Source organism: Plectropomus leopardus, chromosome 9, assembly GCF_008729295.1.
Source record: "Plectropomus leopardus isolate mb chromosome 9, YSFRI_Pleo_2.0, whole genome shotgun sequence".
NCBI lineage: Eukaryota > Metazoa > Chordata > Actinopteri > Perciformes > Serranidae > Plectropomus > Plectropomus leopardus.
In genome coordinates, this window is record NC_056471.1 from 27,207,291 (window position 1) to 27,230,679 (window position 23,389).

At 37.9% G+C, this 23,389-nt stretch overlaps 1 protein-coding gene across 1 annotated transcript in view; it reads right to left on the reverse strand.

Moving 5' to 3' along the window:
• Positions 1-23,389, reverse strand: part of lingo2 (leucine rich repeat and Ig domain containing 2) — a 260,903-nt gene that overhangs the window by 162,943 nt on the left and 74,571 nt on the right. The window contains exon 3 of the mRNA XM_042493947.1: positions 9,724-9,829. The gene's annotated coding sequence lies outside the window, so the exon portion shown is untranslated. The remainder of the gene's footprint in view (positions 1-9,723; positions 9,830-23,389) is intronic.

Sequence of the window (23,389 nt, forward strand, 5' to 3'; positions counted from 1 at the left end):
GTTATGTCCTCTTTCAACTCAATGAATGTTCCAATCAGGGTATGAATGTATTCACACTGCAGGGTGCAATTTGTAATAAATACTACATGGACAGCTCCAGAAGTGGCAGTTGTGCCGTCACACAAAAGCTATAAAAAGATTTCCGATTCATGATGTCAACCTGATGTTCATCAGAGCTGCAGTAACGATAGCGTTAGTTTACACTGAACCATTCATTATCGGTAGACCTGCTTTTTATCCTTCTTATTATTTTTCAAAGAACAGTCACTTTGCACCAATGAGCTTCATCTAGTGACATGATGATAGACGAACTTGCTTTTTTTTTTTTTTTTTAGAAATCCTGTTTACAGCTAGGGCGAGAAAAGGCTACACCAATACAAAAAATGTCATGTTGTTGCTGGGGGGAAGTGTTTACTGTGTTATAGGAAATTAAAGGTACACAATGCATTGTTTTCCTAAAAAAAAATATGTATAGACTATGTACTTCTATATATATCCTCTCAGAATCATTACTTAGGACCCACTAGAAGGGTGTATTTTTTGGTTGAGTGCCATATTTTAGTTTTATCAGATCTGGGTTTGGGTCTCAGCGCTAAAATATGGTCTTTACAAATGTAGCAACCAAGAGGTAGCTATTAAAACAGCTGACACAGTGCTGAAAAACGCATAAACGCAAATATGGAAAACAACAGTTCAATTTTCATATATATTATAATATTTTACTTTTTCTCATATTTTACTTTTATTAGACCTTTCAAACCTAAAATCTACTCTCTTAAACTGATGTTAAGTATTAAACATACACAAAGCTTAGCTGGTGTACCTTTAACATTTTTCTGGCAAGTTTTTACATGTGGATAGTATATCTAAAATAATCATACATTGCTTATTTTGTAATAACTGCTATTGTGCGAGATGTGTGTTTCTGTGTAAAAACATTAAAGGTCCGCTGTGTAGGATTTCGGAGGATGTATTGGAAGAAATGGAATATGATATAATAAATATGATTTTTTTGTGTATAATCACTTGATAATAACTTGTTGCATTTTGTGACATCAACATGCGGAGCAGGTTCTATAACAGCCCAGAATGGACAAACCAAACACTGGCTATACATAGGGCTATTTGTGTTTTCACATACACCTGTATAGTTAGCAGCCTCTTTGTGGCAAGTTCATTGACCGTTTTGTTTTTTTAAACATGAAACTGCTTCATTCAGTGTTTATGTCAGTTTTAATCATTTGGTCTGTTGTTTTGGGACAGGAAGAGACCTCTGAGTACAATTTGGCTCCCATTTTAAACCTCCTTCACAATAAAAACAGTAAAGGAATTCTAACCAAGACAACTTTCAGCTGATTGCAATTTGCAATCCTCGCCACTGTACACCACAAAATCTAACAAACTGTTTCTTTCAAATATGAGTAAATGGCACATCTCTCCTGTCAAATAGCCATTGTTCAGTGTAGCCTTAGAGTAGCCATTTTAAGGTCAGCACATACACTGCAGACAGTTCACTGTTAATTTATTACATGTCCAGATGAGCAGAGGAGTTTTCAGTCTACTCTGAAAACAGCATTTGTCCATTTTGGTCTCCTCTTGGAACATGTCTCCAGACAAATGATTGGCTACTAGCCAGGACTTCACAGGCTCGGGAAAGGTTTTGTGATATGTTACCATGGTTACCTCACATGAAAGTGAGTTCACAAGTCCAAAAAGCCAGCTAAACCAGATAAGCACTTTAGCTCACTGACCCGTTAATCCTGTTAATAAAACAACCTTCAGATTTCTTGCAGTTTTCTGAAATAATATGTACCTTGAACATGTAAAGTGAATAAAAAGAACAGAAACACACAGGTCTTTTTCCAGTGGATGCACCGTAGATGAACTGTGTATGACTGTGGTCAGATCCCTGGGGAGCTGTCCAAGGTCCTGAGGAGAACACGGCACATAACGGAGCTGTCCACAGTGCTGACTGCTTTTCTCTGCTTCGGCTTTGCAACATTAGTCAGAACAGACATCTCCACAGACATCACCGCTTTCAGACAGCCCTCACCCTCTTTTGTTTGTCTGCCACATCCCACTCACTATACCAGTCAAACTGTGCTTTGACAAGGATGTGCACAGAATGCTTTACAAAATCCTAAAATCCCCTGGTCGATTATAATTGCATGCTACCAGCGCTCGGTGCTGTTGCTGACTGAATTGTGTCTGATATTTCCATCATTCCAGCACACAGGCATTTCATCAAAGATTCTGTTGAATGTCACAGGAAAATTTGTATTATTACAATGACATAATAATAACGTATCATTATAATGCCAAGTCGTGTGGCTAAGGTGGTGCTGAGCGTGAAAGCCGTGCAGAGTGCAGTTAACTGTAGCAGTTTCTCAGCTGCATATACATATTCATGAACCCTACTGTCATGAAAAATCACATTCACTTAACTTCAACTAGTAAATACGAGGCTGTAAATATTCTTGATACTTTACGATCTTAGACTTCTCAAGCTATAGGGTGCTTAGAGACACTGACTGACTGCAAAAATTACAGAGGGATTTATATATTATCTGTGTTGCAGCAATGCTGTGCTTCAAAATCCTTCTGTCACACAGTTACAGTACAGTTCTGTACTGTAAGCTCAGTACAGTCACACACGTCCTCTTTGTATTATTGAACAACTTCTCTGCAGAATCATTCACTTTTACAGCGTACACACAGTATTAGTAGCAACTCCTGACTGCACTCTGCCTGTTTCTTTTTGACTCGGAGTTGAATAACTCTAATGTACAAAACACCTTTGATTAAAAATAATTATAAGCAAAAACACTGAGGGATATACCAATTTATCAGCTGAACGTCGGCATCAAATAAGATGACATTTACTAACATCAGTGGTTACTGTTTATCAGTTGTGGGCTGAAAAGCAGGACTCTACATTGACATCCTGTCGTTCTGGGAGTTATTTTGTGTTACCTGGGATAGCGAAGGCATGACATGTCCTACTCTGCCTCTGACTAGTTATCCTGACATTCTTTCTCTAACCCTGAACAATCTCACTCCTCTTGCCTGATCTTAACCCACCAACCAACAAAGCCAACGAGTACAAGCCAATTAGAGGGAGAGCAGGGCAAGCCATGCATTCATCCTCCTGGAAAAACAGAAAACATGTTTGGGATGAACAGAGATTTTCCCCCCAATGCTTTCGGGTGGAAAGGACGCAGCAGATTCACTATCTATGTGTCAGGGGACATCCCTATTGTTTCCCTGAGAATGTTACATAGTAAACAACAGAACAGTGCTGAAGTCAGCAAGAGTAGAGCTAGTTAAAGTTAGCAGTCAATAACTGGTGGCCTGATGAGTTAACAGAACAGGTTGCACTACGTTGAATTATAATGCACTGAAGCTCTATCCTGTAAAATGAGTATTGGGGGAGTAAATTATTAAGTTTTCACGATGTGTTCAGCAGGTAGTTCTTGGTGACTTTAATAATAATTAAAGGCAGAAATTTGCTGATGTTTTCACAGTAATATAAAACAGATATCAGACTAGGAATTACTATATATTATATATAGTAAAAAGGAGGTTGGAGCAGTTATTGGAAAGGTGTTTTTAAGTGAAAAAAGGTTATATTAAAAGTTGTTTCATTCATTTGTATAATTGAATTCATGGTTATTCAAAGATAGGGCAAGGAACGACTGAATAACTGAAAACTGAAAACTGAAAACTGTTTTACAGATGTACAGATTTCCTGACGCCAAAAGGTTAACAGATAAAAACAAAAACAAAATAAACAACAACAACAAAAACATCAGTTTAAGAATCAGCTATTAGCCATGTTGTTATTTTTAACATTGGTGTTGGCCCAGAATGTCTCAACTGGTGAATCCTTAATATCAAGTATGCTGAGGGACATTAAACATAGTTACACTGGTAATGTTGGTCACTTTACAAAACTCAACAGGCTGATCTCTTTTGTCCTTAAATAGACAGAAGAAGAGATCAAGTGTTGAGTCAAATCCATCCTGGCTCAAATTCCTCCATCATCAGTGTCATATCTGTCATCCCTGTACATGTAGATATGCTTTTCTAATGCAACAAATAAGGAATTATCTGTGCAAACCAGAAGTCATTTAAACATATATACAGTATTAACCGCCATCATTCATGGCTTCTGTCTGTGCTTCAGTGTTTCGAGTTGGCATCCTGTGTGTCAAATTAATCTGAGAGTTCTATTTCCAGTCCCAGTGTTTATGCCAAAGGCAGTATTAAAAAAAGAAAATCTCGAGAGGGATTTACCACAGGAAAAAAAGTCTTTAAAATAGATTTAAATATACTGATGTAATAAGCTCAGCTGTAAAGTCCAAGTATTCTATAAAATAATACTGGTTTGCCTGGTATGGAAGCACTATATTCGAGTTGAACAGATGCAAATGAATTTCCAAATGGCTGCCTGTATTGCTGTAATGACGGTAGGGAGGTCTGTGTGATTTCTGGGGTGTGCTGGTTTGGCAGTGGTAGTCAGCGTGGGCCTCTGGTTACTATTCTCCACAGTGATATGAGCAGTAGCCCTCTGCAACCTCGTGGTAAACATTTTTACAGCCCTGGTTTAATTAAAATGTCACATCCACTGTAGCAATATACGGCAGAGTTCTTTGCAAATTAAAAAGGAATTAGGCTGGCAGATGTGGCCTTAATGGCTTAATCATGCCTTTACATTTGTTCCACTAAAGTGCTGCCACAGATGAATATTGTTTCAACTCTCACATCTATGAGTAATGCCTAAAAAACAATTTGAAATGTAAATTTGGAGACAGCTGCTCTGGGTATGTTAAAACTGGCCCATGAAAAATCAGCATCTGACAACAAGTCAGAAATATCCTAATGCAGGAGGCAGACAGTAGGTAAACATACCCATTAAGGCCAGTAAAATTACCAGGCACGCTGGTTAAGCACTCTGTTGGACTGCCTGCTCAGCTGCAGCTGTACTGTCACTGTCATTTTACTTCAGTGCTTATACTGACAACATTCGGAACATTCAGTACATTTTTATCTCTGGCCCTATGTGTTTTGTATTAGTACATATGTATGGTCTACTTTCTACCATTTTGTTTTGTTTGGCAAATAAAGTAATTTTGACTCTCACACAATATTATTTGTATCATGGATCCACATGGAAAGATTATTTTAAAATATTAAAAATATTCAGTGAAATGAATACAGCCTCTATGAAGACGCTCACAAGTGTGAGACTTACATAATCAAAGTATTACTAATCTCTATATCGTCTATATTACTATCCTCTATGAGCAGTAGCCCTCTGCAACCTCTATGGAAGTACCGCATGACAACAGCAAGACATGGACACAGTATTTTCAGGTTTCTGACACTCACCATGTTTAAAGGACCAGTGTGTAGGATATAGTGGCATCTAGTGGTGAAATAGCAGACTGCAGCTAACTGAATACCTCTCATCCCTCCCTTTACAAAGATGTACAATGGCCTTTAGATTACGTGAAAATGCAAAAGTCCCCCACCAGAGCCATTGCTTGCTACAAGTGTATGGAAGAGGCACGAGCAGAACACAACTTAGAGAAATAATATCTATAATGACTTAATATCTACTTCTATAAGATAAGCCTGTATTGATCCCCAGAGGGAGATTCAGTTGACAGAAAGATACAAGGATAGACATAAACAATGATAAATAGAACAGTGAAAATAAAAATAAAAAATAAGGGCAACATCCAACTTGGATAAGTGCAGGGCATAAATCTGCATAATGTGAAGTGAGCAATTATAAACTATAAAAGAGCAAAAAAGGCAAAGTTACAAGGTAAAGACGCAGTATGATTAACTGTGGTAAATTAGGGCATGCGTTTCAAAAAGCTGAGAGCAGTTTCAACATTCACAACTGCAAACACACTTTTCTGTCTTCCTTCACTTCCTAAACTCTGCATGAGATTTCCATGCACTCCTCTGGATTGTTCTACCTAGAGTATGTTTATCTTTCCTCTCCACCACCACAGCCTTTTCCCCTGAAAGTGTAATCCTGAGAATGAATGTAGAGAGACTAAATTAAGGGACCCAATTTGAAGCGGCACCACTTCACTGATAAGCTGTACCAGTGATCTGTGAGAGCACTCAGGGTCTGCTACATTATGACAATACAGAGGAATAAAGCAGATGAAAGAGAATAGCCTGGCAAGAGCAGAAATCAGATGGGCAGAGGGAGAGGAAAAAACAATCTAAAGTCTAATTGTGTTATGCCTCACGGCAGCAAGGGAGTTCAGAGAGACACATTTTCTTTCCACACGTCGTTCAGCACAGTCCCTTCCCCGACGTGATCACATTAATTTCCAACCGGTCCCAGTATTTCTTGCCACATTTTCCCTGGGTGCATTTATTGAAAAAAAGTGACATGAAAAGCAAATGGTGGGAAACTTAAAGCAGACCCATTTAGTTTTACTAGAAACATGCAGCACTGGCATTTGAGGTTGGGCATTTTAACATGTTGGCGAGAAGTGTTTGACACTCTCCAAGTCATTCTGTGTCATCCCTGCCTTTTGGCAAGAAAATGTCACTTTGATGCCTCAAAGCATTAGGAGACAACGTTGAGGCCGGTGATTCACTAAGTAAAACATTTTTGTCTGTCCTTTTTTTTTCTTTACCAAATAAAACTACTTGGGTAAGACGGGGCTGTTCATGAAGCAGGCAACATTATCTGTTTTCAAAAAGCAGGTTCGTGTTTACAAAAAGCTACTTGACTTGGTATTATTTGGTGACTTTTGCCATTCTGAATACCATTTAATACCATTTTAACAATAGCTGAAATAGCAAAACAAAAATAACTAACAAACAAACAAAAAAAGGGAAAATTACAATTAACTTTCCCAAAGTTAATTGTAATTTCAAACCTGTTTTTTGTTGGGTGTTGAGATTTTGAATTGCAACGTAAGAAAAAAAGGATTCATAGAATCCTACTTTCCATGTCCCAAACATTTTTAAGACTTGTGAGAGCTTGACAGGAGTAAATGTAATTTGATTCCTTACATAATAAAATAATGAAATCATATTAAATTAATTAATAGCGATGACACCATCCTCTTATGACCTGTCTGTGTCCTCTAAAAGCTCGTGTCATGTCAAACCCCCGTAACTGCAGCAGATGTCAACATTGGCAAAACATCACTGGCTAATAAACACTGGGGTTAGTAAGGCTTTTTGAGATGGATATCTGTAAAGACAGGAAGTTAATCGAATAATCTAGGGCTTCACTTAACGAATATTTTTTTATCGATTAATCTATTGATTATTTTTTCGATTAAATAATTATTTTGACAATTTTTTTTATTACACAATAAATAAACCAACGAATTAACCGAAAATAACATTTTAAAACTTGTCATACACTGCAGGGAATTTTTTCCCAACAAAAAATAGCCCGGTCTTAACTGGTAATCTGTGTTTTACAGTCTGTCTAAAGTCTCTCCAAAATAAAATGAATGCAAAAGCTTGTTCCACTCAAGTAAAAGGAATGTAGTGCAGTCTACATTTAGCAATCCAACAGCAAAATAAATAAAACAATGTAAAATTCAAATCACGTAACAAAACAGTTACTCTTTGTTACAGTAACAAACCTTAAATCTAGCAGTCCAACAAAACATCTTACAGTAAAATTATTGCAATTTGAACAACACTATAACTTTTCTCTAGTGGTACAGAGTCAACAAACGTGAGCGTCACGCTTAAAAAACGGCGAGCAACCGTTTCTCAAGATGTACTGCAGCTGACACGCAGCTCAGATGCACCTGACAAGCGCTGCTCGGGCGAGCAGTGTGCACGCCCTTACTTGATAAACATGAGCGCCGAAACAAAAAACAACACACTTGGCACTGCTCAAGCTCTCATGACTCGTGCTGTGTGAAACAGTACGCGGTGCCGACGCACGTCACATGAATTGACATATTCACGTAATCGATTATGTCGCTTATGTCCATTATGTCGATTACGTCAACGTGTCGCCCCAGCTCTAGAATAATCCCGAGGAGCAACACCAGGACCTTTTCCTCCTTCCTTCCCACTTGCTGCAGTGCCTCCTCCAAAAATGAGGACATGGTGTTGCAGAGTCTGACCATGAAGAGAAATCTGACATGTATCATCCATTTCTCCACAGTGCTCACCACATTAATTGCATAGTTATGAATATCTCAATTGAACCATTTACCACACGTGTTGTGATAAATTCCAGACCGTGCAATGCTGAAAATCAAATTTAAGTGCAAGTTGAGGATAACAAACATGTTAATTATCTGTGATATATTATAAACTGGGGGTAATTGGGCTTTCACTGTCAGGGGACCTTAACACTGGAACAGATGGCCCAATGACATCAGGCTTGCTGGCTGAATATTCATTTTTAAATACACACGACTTTCTGTTCAGGCCTGGAAACAAAGGAATAAAAGAGGTGACAGTTCTGAGAACAAGATGAGCTTTGTTTTGTGACGCACCACTTTCAGTGTCTCACCGCTGCTCGGCCAAACAAAGAGAAATGACACACAAAGTTATTTTTTATCCACTGTACTAATAATCACATGGATTCCTGTTGGCAGGTGACGATGATACGAGAAGAGTTGGATACTGAACTTGGTACTTGTTAGGGTACACACAGAATTACACTGGAACTAGTGACTACCAATGTAAGTTAAATCAATCACTGCGACGTTGATAGTTTTGCATCTAGACTATTTTCTCATAGAAATAGCCATGTATTGCTGCTGCTTGTGATTGTATTTTTTAAATTTCGTATTTATTCCACATATTTGTCAGTTGTGTCCAAATAGCGAGCAAGAGAGACAAGCAGACACACATACTCACACTAGAAAGCAGACAGACAGAAACTTAGCTCTACATGTGATTAGAAGAGCACAGAAGCTGAATTGCTTGACTACAGAAAGGAAGAGAGGCGAGACTATGTCACCGCTGCAGCTTCCTCAAAAATGACATTTTTGTTATTACTGGTACAAGGAGAATAAAGCGCCTAAAAGGTGCCACTGGACACCTGTACTGAAATCCAGGTAACAATAATGGTTCAAATGAAAATGGTACCAAACCTACAACACAGGTGATCTTTCCAACCAAAATTAATAAAGTGTATAAAAGAAGTACTGTTTCTGCTTTGTAGCTTGTAGCAGCGATGTACTAACACTCCCCCACTGACACCCACACTGGAGAGCCTCTCGTAATGGAGCCGCACGCCCAGCTGCAACACATGTACCTACACAGACTCTCTCAAAGGGCCATAAATGTGCTTCTAGTGACTGCCAAAGCTTCGCCAGACAATCTGTCTTTCCAGCAGTCAAAAGATGCCGCGTCGGCTACCAGCTATACATCATATTTTGCATTTCAAACACAAATGCTATGGCTTTTACATCTGTGACACATACACAGTTTTATTGTTGTTCGGTGCCTTGCTTTGTAAACATTTAATTTGCACTGTCCTATTATTATCTTGTAATAATGTAAATTGAAACTAGATAATGTTATCTATAGTTTGTGAACATGCTGGGATCAGAATGCCATCGTTGAAATGTTTGGCAACATTTATTTAAATTTCATGTTTTTCAAAATTGACCTTTAAATCCAAACCTGACTTTAGAACTGAAACAAAAAAAGGCAGCAGCATCCACAATTACAAGAAGATATGAATTTATGTTGACATACCTGCTGGGCTTCCCAATGTCAGATGTCCATTCACTGTTACAGAAGCAAGGAAGTCCTTTAGAAAACCTCCAGTGTGATTCTATTCACAGGTCACTTACTCCAGGGTCTAAAGGAAAACAAAAGAAACACAAATCAGAGCGGACATGGAGAGTGAGCTCACGACTTTAACCGACTCAGCCACCGCAAATGCCCAGTGATCCAGGATAAACATCCTTGAAGAAATGTCAGTCCCAGGAAGAACATTAGCTAAACCACACCAGGAGAGCAGGCAAGAAAAGACCTGTGTGACATATGCACAGTATCTTTTGCCTTGCTTGGCCAACCTGATCATTTTTCTGCCTAAACAGCTGCCAGAGAATGGCTCATTACACCATCATTTGAGTCGGGGAAGACAAGTGAGTAGCATTTGCGGAGCTCATGCCATTCAACTTAGCAGTGCAGGCTTGGACAGTCAATGTCCCTCAGTGACTAACTGACACGTTGCTCAAATGCACATGAGCAACAGTTTAAAAGCAACACTTGAAACCAACCCACTTTCAAGACCTTTTAGGCCTCATTATTGCACAGAGGAGCTGAGTGACAACTAACAGATACTTTTTAAGTGTTGCTGAAAAATCACCAGTACTGCTTGGTTAATCTGCTTCATTTGGCTATAGTTCCCTGGTTGACAGCTTTGTCCATTAAGCAGGAGAGAGAAGCACGTTCAGTAAAGCAACCAGAATTAAACGGGTAACTGATAGCAAAGTGTCCACAGCATATGTTAAACAGTTTATTTGCACATCAAGTGTGCAAAAGAATGATTACTTAGGCTTGTCTTCTAGGTTGCTGAAATTATACAAAAAATAGTCCGTATAAACAAGTCAAACAGTTAAATTCCTATGTTTTGTTGTTGTCTTGCCTGTCGAGTGTTTCTGTTTTATTTTGTAATGTTTTTAACTGAGTAAAGCCAGTTTTAATTTCAACGCCTCTAATGTTACTTTTAAGTCCTTTGCTGCATAAAAAAATAAATAAATGCAAAAACAAAACTTGAAAGCAATAATGTGCTGTGTATGTGCATATTTATGTACAAGAATATTATCTGTTAAGACTTTATTAATAATAATTAACTTTAAAGGAAGCTGAGGTTAAATGATCAACATATATCCATGGCAACTGATAGTAAAAGCAAAATAAATGCACAAGATATGAATAATAATGAATGTTGTGATTTAAAGTTCCTACATTTGACATTCTCACGTTAACACAGCTGCGAAAAAATATTTGCTATGCGATGATATAGTGGATTAATGGCCTCCTGAGCAGAGAATGAAGTTGTGCTTCCTCTGCGTATGTTGTGATCCAAGTTTCTCTGTTTGTTGTTATGGTACCATCAGTGTATCCCACTGGCATTTTTTATGCCCCAATGCACTTTCTTCCTGGTCCAAAACAAGCTTAGAAAAAAAAAATGTACATCCTACTGACTAGCTAGCGTTACTGCTGTCACTGCTGTGGAAGCTCCTTATATGATGGTTGAAAAGTGAGCGTACAGTCGTCTGTCAGTTAAAATATTTGGCGGTCAAATCTGACAGCCATCACCTTATCAGAGTACTGTTATTGACGACATGTCCTACCAGGATTTATGCTAGCACTAAATTTCTAAATGATCACATTCTCATTCCAAGGTCATCAAATATCGACCGTTTGTCCCGATCAAAGTGAGCATAGAGCACCCTTTAGCATCTCTATGTGACACACAGCCAAAACACATTGTAAGACATGGTTAATGTTGTTTCACGCAGGACACAAACTGCAAAGATCTGGGAAGTTTTGCATTTGATGGACCCATACAACTCAACTCACTTCCATACGCAGACTTTCTATACTACGTTAGTCGCTCTCTGTATCATGTATTGCCGTGAAGGGATTTACAGGGATTCGTTGAAAGCCTGGTGCGTCTCATAAAGATGCTAAAGGTTGCTTTGGTGGCAATATCACACACCAAGGGCACTATGTCACTGAACTTTCAAGTCACAAATGCCCCCAATGCCAGGGATAAGTCCAGTTGAACATTTTAATACTAAAACCTATAATTATTCTTCTGATGTTTATCACTCTTTTTCCCCCTCTACATATATACATCGCCTTGAAGACCATTTAAAAGAGCATTTGTTATTGTGTCCGTGTAAGGCTGAGTTACTTTCATCACGACCTTCATTCACCACAAGTCATCATTTAGTAAATTACTGCTGACCATTAACCTTTTTGATGTTGATGATTTGTTATTATTCATTATCAAAATTTGTTTTTCTTTCAATCACAGAAACAGTGTAAAGCCAATGGAGGCCACCCTCATCCAAAGTGCAACAGGATTCAGAACAGATTCTGAAACTGTGAAGCATTAAAAAAATGTAGGCCTAAAAAAGCCTTTATGCCAGCAGGAATTTACTCACTGTATCAAAGTTCAGCAGTACTGGCTTGCTCACTGATTCCACTTGCTAAGCCACATTTGAGCCACCTAAATAGGCCATATCGACTGTAGCTAAAAATTTAGAATAATTTCAAATGCGGCATAGTTTTCCCTAGACTCAAATTGTTTGCTGCACCCCGCCGGATGTGTGAGCTGCTGACACCTAAGAAATGCTCACCTCTTCCACTGACTTACCAGTGCAGCTATTTTCATCCCACCCACTGATCAGCCTAATCCACTGCTGGAGGATTTGTGCGCTGTGGTACAGAGCAATTGTGCTGCGGCAAAATGAGTGTGGCTTAATTGGAGCAAAGACTTAATGAGGGCCCCTTGAGGATTATCATCTGTGGCTTAGAAATGGCCCAGGTAGCGGAAGACACGGTCAAAAGGATCAGCTAACAGCCTTCTAAATTGGAGTGACAGTGCTGAGCTGCAACTGTGCCAATAAAATCTTTACTTTTTTTCATTTTTTTCCAGGGGGGTCCTTGGAGAGAGGTGAACTAAAGTGAAAATCTCCGAGGAAAATATGGCTGCAGGACCAAACAGCTTTCTGTTGCAGCTGGAGGAAAGTAATGAAACATTTTTCCCCATTTGATCTTGTACCCTATAATACTACTGTGTTTCTGCATAAACTGATTGTAAATTAAGACTTTTTTTAACAACGTTGTCTGCTAAATGCTGCTATAACTGTAAATAAAAGTTAATTGAGATTATTTTGGCTAAATAGTTTTTTTTTTTCAATGTAATAGGAACAAAAATCAATGGGAAAAAGAAACACAGAATAATTGATTTTACAATTTAACAATTTTTTTTTTTTTATCTTTTAAACTGCTGATTATTTTCTAGATTTATGGATTTATTGTTTTCTGTACAAGATGTCAGAAATAGCAAAAAGTGTCCAATACAATGCATGTTATACAATGAAATTGCTTGTTTTGTTTGACCAAAAGTGTAAAATTTTAAAATGTTCAGCTGACCGTTAAGTAAATGATAGAAATAAAACAAATTCTCGCAAAAGACAATTATTGGAATGAAAGAATTTTTGGCATTTTTGTTTGGAAACTGGCAAACAATCAATTTATTATTAGAATAGCTGTGGATTATTTTTCTGGTGATCGACTGATGTGATATCTAAGAAATTGTTTCAGCTATGAAAAGTTTAATTTTGGAAAATTTGGTCATTTCTGCAAAGAAACCGAAACAAAATTGCTGCCGAAATGGCAAAGAGGTAAAGTAGAGCCCTCACGAGCTCTCCAAGCAGTTTATTTCTCTTGGAAGCCCGTCTCTACTTGACAGCCACAGATCAGACATGACTGACCAAGATAAATGGTTAGGCTCTAAAGTCAGATCAATTCAATCTAGCAACTGTCCTCGCCAGGAACAAAAGGCCACACTGTCAACAAGGCTCAACTCACTCCAATGCTTATTCACTGTCTTTTTGTCCTTGTTACATAAATACCCGAAGCTGTGAATGTCCTGCTTTCTAAAGTTGTACAGGTAAAATTCTCAAGCTCTAAAGTACTTCAGTTCATTTGTATCTCTACAGCGGTATTTTTCTCTTGCTCGTTGTTGTTGCATTTTTTTTTTTTTTATGCTTTTCACTTCAAGCCCTGCAGGCTACAGAAGTTGTGTGCAATAAAACCTTTCAATCACTGGCTTGTTTCCGTAAGCCCCACAGTACAACACCATTTCCCTGTTGGACTTTTGATGAGTTTACATCCACTATCATGAATTATTTCACATTTCAATTCAGTGGGTTTCAAGGTTTGAACTCAGCCAGACTCAAGACAGGGTTGAAGTCATCATCTGCAGCAGTGTTACTCAGCCCACAGCGCCAGCAGCCATTTCATTATGTAGCAAGACATGAAGGGCAAGTCAAAGTCTGTGCATTCAATTCAATTGATGACACAAATATGCCAAAGGAAGCTTTTAGGGCTCAGCTGCATTGATCCAAAGCTCAATTAAATTACATGTACAATAAGGAGCACGAACAACAATCATTTCTAGCTTTGTCATTACATTATGTCTAATTTGTTCTTGCATTTACATAACTAACAATTTCAAGTCGCACATTTGCACTGGTTATACCTTAAAGGAGCAGTATGTAAGATTTGGGGGGATTTATGTGGCATCTGACTTGACTTGAATCTACTGGTGAGGACCGCAGATTACGACCAGCTGAAACGTTTTCTGGTTAGAATTTTTTCAGTGTTGATTGTTCAGGAGGTTTTTGCAGGGAGCTGAATTAATAACAGTCCAACTCTCCAAAACAAACAGATCAGGTGATTTCAACTGATAAAAACACTGAATAAAGCAGTTCTAATATTAAAGATCAGTGATTTTCTGACACTGCTTGGCTCGTTGCATCAGCCACTATCTTCACACTTTATTAATAATAAGAAATATACATTTCATTTGCAATGCACTTTACAGTTGGAACAAATCTCATAGTGCTACAAGTTAAAAGCATTATCAGGAAACCCAGATAAAAACAACCAAAATAAAGGCATATTTATACAGAACAAATGGACCTTGTGATTAAAACAATTTAAAACCATGAATAAAGCAGTTTCACACTGAAAAAATCTGTTTCTCCGATGTTGCTTTTCGCAGAGGGGCTGCTAACTATGGTGGTCTACACCCAAAATGCGAATGGCCAACAGAGCCAGTGTTTGGTTTGTCTGTTCTGGGCTACAGTAGAAACCTTGGCGTGCAACATGGCTCATTCTGTGGTAAAAAAAACACAAAAATTCTTATTTTCAGGTGATTATACACTAAATAAAACTTACCTATTATATTAAATATATCTATTTTCCATTTCAGACAATAATATTCCCCCTAAATCCTGCATAGCCTTTATTTTATTGTGGATGCATGCTTGGGGTTGATCCTTTTTTGCAATGTTCTCACATTTGAAGTTTACTTTAATCAGCTTTCTGTTACAATTTGTATCAGTAACTGTACATACAGTTTACAACTGTTCCCACATTTTACAAAAAAATGCAGCTCCCTATTAAAATGTAAGTTATTATTGAACTGTTTTCACAAGCAGTGAAGTGACAAATTTAAATTACAAAATTAATTCTTGATTTGATGACCAAAATAATATTATGGGGGCGTCGGTGGCTGAGTGGATAAAGCAGGCGCCCCCCGAATGAAGGCAGTGTCCTTGGTGCAGCGGCCTCGGGCTCGACTCCCACTCACGGCCCTTTGCTGCATGTCGTTCCCACTCTCTCTTCCTTTCACACTATTGATCTGTCCTCTCAAATAAAGGCTAAAATGCCAAAAAATAATCTTTAAAAAAAATAATGATAATATTATTGTGAGAACTCGTATGAGGCTTTGTAAAACGCTATGATTTTTTGTGTTTGTTCTGTCTAAAAGATGGGGACAGTAGTATGTTTAAATGTGATGCCTGTTATATTCTAACAATGTAACGTGAGTTTGACATAATTTTAAAGATGTTTTTTTATGGTTTAAGCCATTGCAATGCAGTGAATTAAATACAAAGAGTAAGATACTGTTTTTGAGTAACTGATCAACATTTGATGGAGATGACAACATATTACATATTTTGACACTCGATTAGTCAGCTAAATGCCAAGGAAGCTACATGAAGGGAAGCTGCCAGCCTCCCATCCATATTGCCTAGAGTAGCTTTATGAGAAGTATTAACAACCTCCCCCATCCTCCTTTTCATCTGTCTCTCTTCAAAGAGAATAAAACAGAATAGACGAAAAGCAAATTCAGCTCTCCATTTTTTTTTACACACAAAGGAAAAGAGAATAGCAGAGACACTATAAAAACATGAAGTTTATTCGTTCAAGGGTCACTAAAATGTCACAAAAAAATCCCCAAAAACTTTTGGGTCAGAGGCATATGTTTGCAAGCAGATCCATACGCACACAGCTTGGATGAAACAAAAAAGGAAACGGTGTCAGGAAAGTGTCAGTACTTTAAACATAAACAGACGGAGAAGAGGAGATGAAGACAAATCCGGCTGCCACACTACATTAATAATAAAAATAAAAACAAAAAATAAATAAATAAATGAACATGTAAAAGAAAAAAGGACTGTGCATTGGCCAGAAGGCTGTGCAAGAGGCAAGAAAATATCAAAAAGCATCCTTCGGAAAAGATTAAAAAAGGCTGGAACAGAAAAATATTTGTGCCTTTGGCCCCATGCTGAGAGCTCAGTGACCACCACAGCGTAATGCTGCGGGAGTACTTCCCTAAACAAAGGTTTATTGCATCATTGCTTGTTGCACACAGTGTCCAAGTCAGACTCCAACAGTGTCTCAACCTTGGGACCTCGTTTTTTGAAGCCAATCTTAAACAATTTGCAGAGAGAAGACCAAAGACAGAGTCTACCCCCGCTCTCTTACGCCTAACACAAGGGTTATGGAGCACAGTGCCGAACGCCACAGTGAAGCACTTCTTCTAATTGAACAGAACAGTACAGTACCGCCTCACATCAAGAAGCGAACAGGACGAACACCAACCGATGTTTATGTTCCAAAACAGAGATGACATATTTTACAAATGTTCGTGCTTTACCATCAAAAAAAACAGACAGGCTTCTTAAGAGGTCCTGTGATCCTAATGTCCGAGTGAGAGCTAACTGTTCTTTTAACTTCAATTTCACAGTCTGCTGTCGAGAAAAAAATAACAAATACATTTGTGTTGATAATTATAGATTGCTGCAATAGAGGAGCTGCTGCTTTGTGCAGTAATGTCCACCAAACACACCAGGCAAGTACAGATTGAAGGCAGACTTCTTAAGTTATTGATTAATTAAATTAATTAGGAATGGCCCATGTGATCTTACTTCTAAACCTTTTTTAATTACTTAAACGCTAATAACATACTGTATCTTGTGTTGCTTTTAACATTAGTGTGAAGCCATAAAAGTTGTTTGTGCTGTCTGTTTTGTTACCTTGACTGAATATTCTGGTGAATGTCATGAACAGACAGGTATTGGCATGGACTTAAAGCATGAAAGCCTACTGAATTAATTGTAGCAAACGACATGTTAAAGAGTTTGTTTTTGGTTTGGTTAGTTTGTTTGTTATCACGAATAGAGAAAAAACTTTGTGAAAGGATGTAGTATGGGCCAAGGAAGATCGCATCATAATATATTATATTATATTTCTGAGCAGATCTGAATCACAGGGAAAATACAAAAATTATTTTTCACCTCTTATTAGCATTATGAGAAAAGGCATTTGGCCTTGGCAGAATAAATACCATAGATCTTAAATCCAAGAGATGGTAGTAAACTCATCAAACTCAACTCATCCTTCAACTAATCATTAAGATTTCAATATCAATTAAAAATAACTGTGTGTATTATTTCTGCCATAATCGAGCAGCCCTATTTTGCAATGTTTATAATCAGAATATATACAGAAGACAAACTCTGTCTTTACCGACACCTTCAGTCTCTCTGAAACTCTCTTTGTGTCTTCCTTTTTATCGTGTGCAGACCTGCAATGCTTTATGCAGTACATTTAGCTGAAGGAAGTCAACTGCTGGCCTAAAGCCCTCACACCCTGCCACACAAGCGCACAGATGACGTGAGACTCTGGGAACCCTGATGTGATAGCACATGCCACCAAATCCACAGTTAATTGGACACTTCCTTCATGGCAGGCCTGTGGTAAACAGCAGCAAGCAAATAACAAGGCTAAGATGAGCTTCCAGAATGAACATGAGAAAATAGCTCAGATAACGAAACCAACAGCAGATGTGTTGTCCTCTGCAGTATATTGTGTTTAGAACAACAACTATTCTTTGACTGCATAATCCTCAGCATTCTGCTAAACTGATTAGCCTTCCCATGCTTAACAGCTGGTATCTTAGCCCAATTTGTCCGGCTTGGAAATGTTAAGCAGAATCATGTCTGCTGCATTCTTCGTGCCAAATGGACATTTGTGTGTAGAAAATGGTCAGCAGCCAGGTACTGAGTAGGGATTGCACATGATCAAAAAGGATTTCATGGAAGCAGATTGAGAGAAAGAAGATTTATGGAAATATAGCACTGCATTGTGCTGGATGTCTCAATTTTCACAAGCCAGTCCACATGTGGTTGTTTAACTGCTGGAAGATGTGAAGGTTTTGAGAACGATCCAGCTCACCACAAACAGTTGACTCCAGCTCAAGTAAACCAGTCACTGGTGAGGAATGTCAAAACCCAGCAAGCCACAGATACACAGTTTTCACCAAATGTGGTGGGCTGAAAGGCAAGTAAATATTTGACATATTCAACTACGCAGGGATGTTGCACCTCAGCTCTGCATCGTCCACCTTGCTGAAACTCTGAATTTCTGGCTCCCCTGACAGCCAAGATAACAAGCCAGACATGCATCCAAGTTTTAAAAATGTCTCCACACAACATTCAAGCCTTTTTCTGACTAAGATGAAAATTTGGAAGAAAACAATTAAGACTAATGTCATGTCAAGGACCCAATGGCGAGACTGCCAACATAAGTAACACTTCTTGACTTAAAGATTCCTAATTTTGAGTTTACTATGGCTTCAGAAAGCTACATCCACATTTGTTTGGAGTAAGAAGATCATATGAAGTGGGCAACAGTTTGAACCATAGTTATCCTGTAGATTAGAATAACTGTATGTGCACATAAGTATTTTATAAATTCAGGCTAATCTTAATTTAGTTTTGCTGTTTGAATCCACAATTAAGGTTTTACTGACACAAGAATGTGGATACCAAAAACAAGTGGTAACCTCCCGGGTTGAAAAAAATAAAGTCAACACCGAAGTAAAATGCAGTTCCTTGAATGGCCACTTGAGGCTGGCTCCAGAAGTGAGTCAATTCCCATATACTCCTATGTATATGCACAACTTTATAGCAGAATTAAATATGTTTACTGCCTGGTGCAAAAAAACTGTTTCTGTCTTTTAGGGCTTTAAGCTATATATAAATGCCTGCTTTAAGTGACAGGTTGATTGCCGTCTATCCACAGCAAGAACAGTGATTAGGTCACATAACTATATTATTACCCCTGATTCACAGAGTATAGATGTAGCTGTTGCTACTTCAATGTGTTTTTGGTTCATGAAAGTTAATTGCAACAGTTTGATCACCTAAAAAAGTCTTGGTCAGCGTTCGGTTGTTCAAAAGAGTTCTTCAGTCTGTACATGTTGTTTTCATGGTTTTATGTCTGTTAATTGGTAGCAGAAATGAGTAGCAGCATTAGCATTATCAAAAACTGTTATGTAAATATAATAGCACCTCGCTCCACTGTCTCGTCCAAATATCCTCACCTCTGGCTCCCAGAATCCAAGACGGCAATAGCCAAAATGTCAAACAGAAGTCGACAAACCAATGGGTGGCTTCATGGTGGCTACATATAGTATTTTAAATAGTCGATGACCAAAAATGGCAGTAACGCTGACACAAGTACTTGTGTTTTGTACTTGCTGATGAAACCTCATTAGATTAATCTTTAATCCATGTAACTCTAAAAAACAGTTGCAATCCTTTACTTATTTCAGCCTACTGAACTTTTATGTGTTTCTGATTATTTTAGAACTGTAGACGGTAGGTTTAATGAACTGCCTCTTTTTGACATTGGTGTCAGCAATTAGGCTAATACAAATATGAGCGAGGAAACACATCATTCAGTCTCAAGTATCTTTTTTTTTTTTGCAAAACAGTTGGAGGACGTGAGGGTAGCATTTTTATTTCTCACTCATAGTGATTCCTGTTCCACACCTGCCTCACAGTGACAGTGATGCAAGGAGGCATACCTGCTGTCTGTCGGTTACACTTGTGCACCTCACTCTAGTGATTACACCTGCAAACTGTAAAGATAACATAAAATACAAAGGTGACATGAAACAAACAGGAATCTAAGACTCGAAGCATTTGCTCAGGAGGTGGGAAATTTCCCCCTTAAACATGACATGTTAAACAGGTCTCAAGACGTGTTAGAAAGTCTGTTGGGTTGCTGAAGATTTTGTGGTTAATCAGTGAGGCCATCAGTCACTCAGTAAATCAATCAGTGTTTGTTGGAAAGGAATAATCCTGCTCAAAACAGTTTTTAACGTGGCGTTGTAAGTTTCAAAGCAGCAAATCTCACTCCAATAAAAAGATTAATTTGCATGGTTTATGTGGCCAAAATCTTTAATTGTTGCAGGACGAGCTTTGAAACTTTGCAATTCAGTGAAGGATTAATCACTCACTGACTTCAGCATTGATAAATTGTATAACGATACTTACAATATTAGATGTAAAGATCTGATATAGAGTATATCAGCATCAATCAACATCGACATTATGCTATTCAAAAAACACCTGAAAAGGACTCTAATTTGCAAAGACTCATTAATGCATTTTTTAATGCGTTCCACTCTGTCAATACAAACTTGTTTGTCATTTGTAAATTTCTATTAATTTTGCATTAGTCTTAAAATGTTCATGAACTACCCAATCTTTGTTTCATCTTTTGTTTGTATGATTGCTATTTAATAGGAGAGAAATCTCCATAAACCACATATGGCTTCTAACCTTTCCTGTGCAATGTTTTTTTTGCAATTTCTTCCCCTGTCTTTTCTATATACATGTATGTTAAAATAAATACAATAAAGTCTTTACATGTTTACTCTACTATGTAAAGCTTCATTGGGTCTTGTAAAAGGTACTATATAAATCCAAGCTATTATTATTATCATCATAAAATGCTCAATTCTTGCAACATCTGCATGCATATAGCAAAACACATCCAGTACATTAGTTTCATCCAGCGCTTCCTTTTTCACATTAAGGCAGAGATTAGTAGGGTAAGGTGGTCCGCAATCTGCTTACCTATCGAACCACACAGCTGAAGGTTGACAAACACAGCCTTTAATTACTTATTAAATTAAAATTAAATATCACAGACTGCACTGTTACAAAAAAATGTATGACTGACCACAGTGAAAGGAAATCAAATCACAGCTTTTTTTCCCCCTTTGTACCTGAAGCATTTTCTATCAACTCAAAGCTAGTCTTGTGAAAATTTAATTTCATGGGTGACGGTGATGCAGATGGGATACTGGTTTCTGGACAATTAGAATTATGTTATTTCTCAAATAAATCTGTCTCTAAGTGACACCCTGATTTCTCCCGCAGAACTGTGTGTGATTGTGTTTTACAAGCAACTGTTTCATTTTAACAGGAAGTTAGCTTCGCCCAAATATCAGTCAACAAATTCAGCACGACATTTTGCATGTGTGCCTGTGTCACTGTGTGCTCCGTGCAGTGATGAGTTATGCTTGATCTAAATGCCCTAGCAAATGTCTGCTTCCACTCTGCCCATCTCTGTGACCCCATAAACAATTATACATATCTACTATTATCATATTTCGTCTGTTTCATGCAAATCTCTACCATTTGTGCAGCACTGTGCCCTCAGGAATCCACTATTATTTTGTTATTCAAGTTTCTGAATGTTTCTTTCATTTGACAAAGTCTGACAAAATGACTCAGGCCTATGAATTAAGTATTCATACTTCAGCCTCAACAACAAATGAGAGTAGGAGTGTGAGTCACGCAATGAAAAACAACTGCATCATACAACAAATACAGTCATCTATGTTTCATTGTTTCATTTCCTCTTAATTTGAAAATTAAGACTTCATACATAAACAAACATCCTAATAAAAAAAAATGGGATACTTAAAAATGAAAATATGTATACTGAAAGTGTTTTTCTGTGTGGTGTTCAGAGTTGAGGGGCATGCCTGTGGCAATCTATGACTCAGATGTGTTTAAAAAGTATTATATCAATGCTTTGTAATCAATGTTGGGATACAGTGTGTGTCTTGTGTCATCACTCTGTCTATTCATTAAGAATATGAATTCAAAAACACATAATTTAACTCTTACCTATTTAAAATATGTATATGTATTTTGATTTTGGTGGAAACTGTTCCTTTTATACCACATTTTGTATGTGGTAGGTTTTGTGAATGATGTGAACATATGCCAGAAATAAAACATATTAGCATAAAAACGAGGGATTATAGTTTCAAACATTAAAAACATACATGTAAAATAAATGTTATACAGTTCAAAACACGGTTATCTAACTTACATAGACATTCCTCTGAAGGGACAATCATGAAAACAGACGCTAAATTAAAAAACAATAATACTGAATCATAATGAAGAAGCCATATAAGATCCTTCCGTAACAATTCAGTCTAACTTGGGCTTTCTGCAGCCCTAGCTGTCAAAAAGGACAGCCCAATCAAACGGCCCCAGCTCAAGCATTCATCTCACAGATAAAAATCTCTTAGGTGTTAGCAGAAATGTCAGACGTTATCTGCATCCTTTCTAATTGATTTCTCTGTCTTCCATCTAGACAGGTGTTTCTTTGCTACACTCTCAGTCCAGTCTGCTTGTTACTGTCGATGGCAGCTGCCAGTGTGACTTAAAGTTTGGCATCTTTAAGTCAACAACATATAAAATGGGTCCATTGATTCATGTCGACTAAATACATTTAAAGTATCTAATTTTGTTGTTAGACAGACAGGTTTGCATTTTTTTCAGTTTCCTCCATCCTAGGTGGAAATCAATTGCCTTATCTCCGCAAGAAATGTGGATTGCTTTTGTCCGATGAGATAAGAGAAATACTTGACTGTGAAGTTGTGAGTCACAGATTCTAAATTTTTGTGATTCCTTTAATATCACACAACTGAGTACCCTTTTTATTGTCGAAGCATGATGGGGTGACACTAAAGTAAATATTTTTGTATTGCTGTGTCTAATCAAGAGCAGCTGGACAATTTGAAATGAACATTGCGATGGACCACTGTGTGAACTCGAAAATAAAGACATAGTGAGGGCAACAGCCCTTTCTGCCAAACTTGTTGTGCACAAGACGCAGAGCCAACGAAAAACTATTGAAAGAACATAACAGACAGAAGGAGAAGTGGTACCGAACCATGTCAGCTCTTAGCTTGTAATTTGTTTTTTGGGGTGGGGTCAGAAATTCAGCTTTTTAATCAGGCTCAGGCCCACACCTGTTGCCATTGTTTGGACTCTGGTCGGGCTTGGACAAAGACTGTTTGGGTTCATGTTAAGTCTGGTCTGATTTTTTTTTGGTCCAATTAAAGCTCTAGGGCCCTATTTTGACAATCTATAGTGCATGACGCAACTGCCTTTAGGGCGTGCCTTAGTCTATTTTGCTAGTGAAACAGCAGATATTCTGG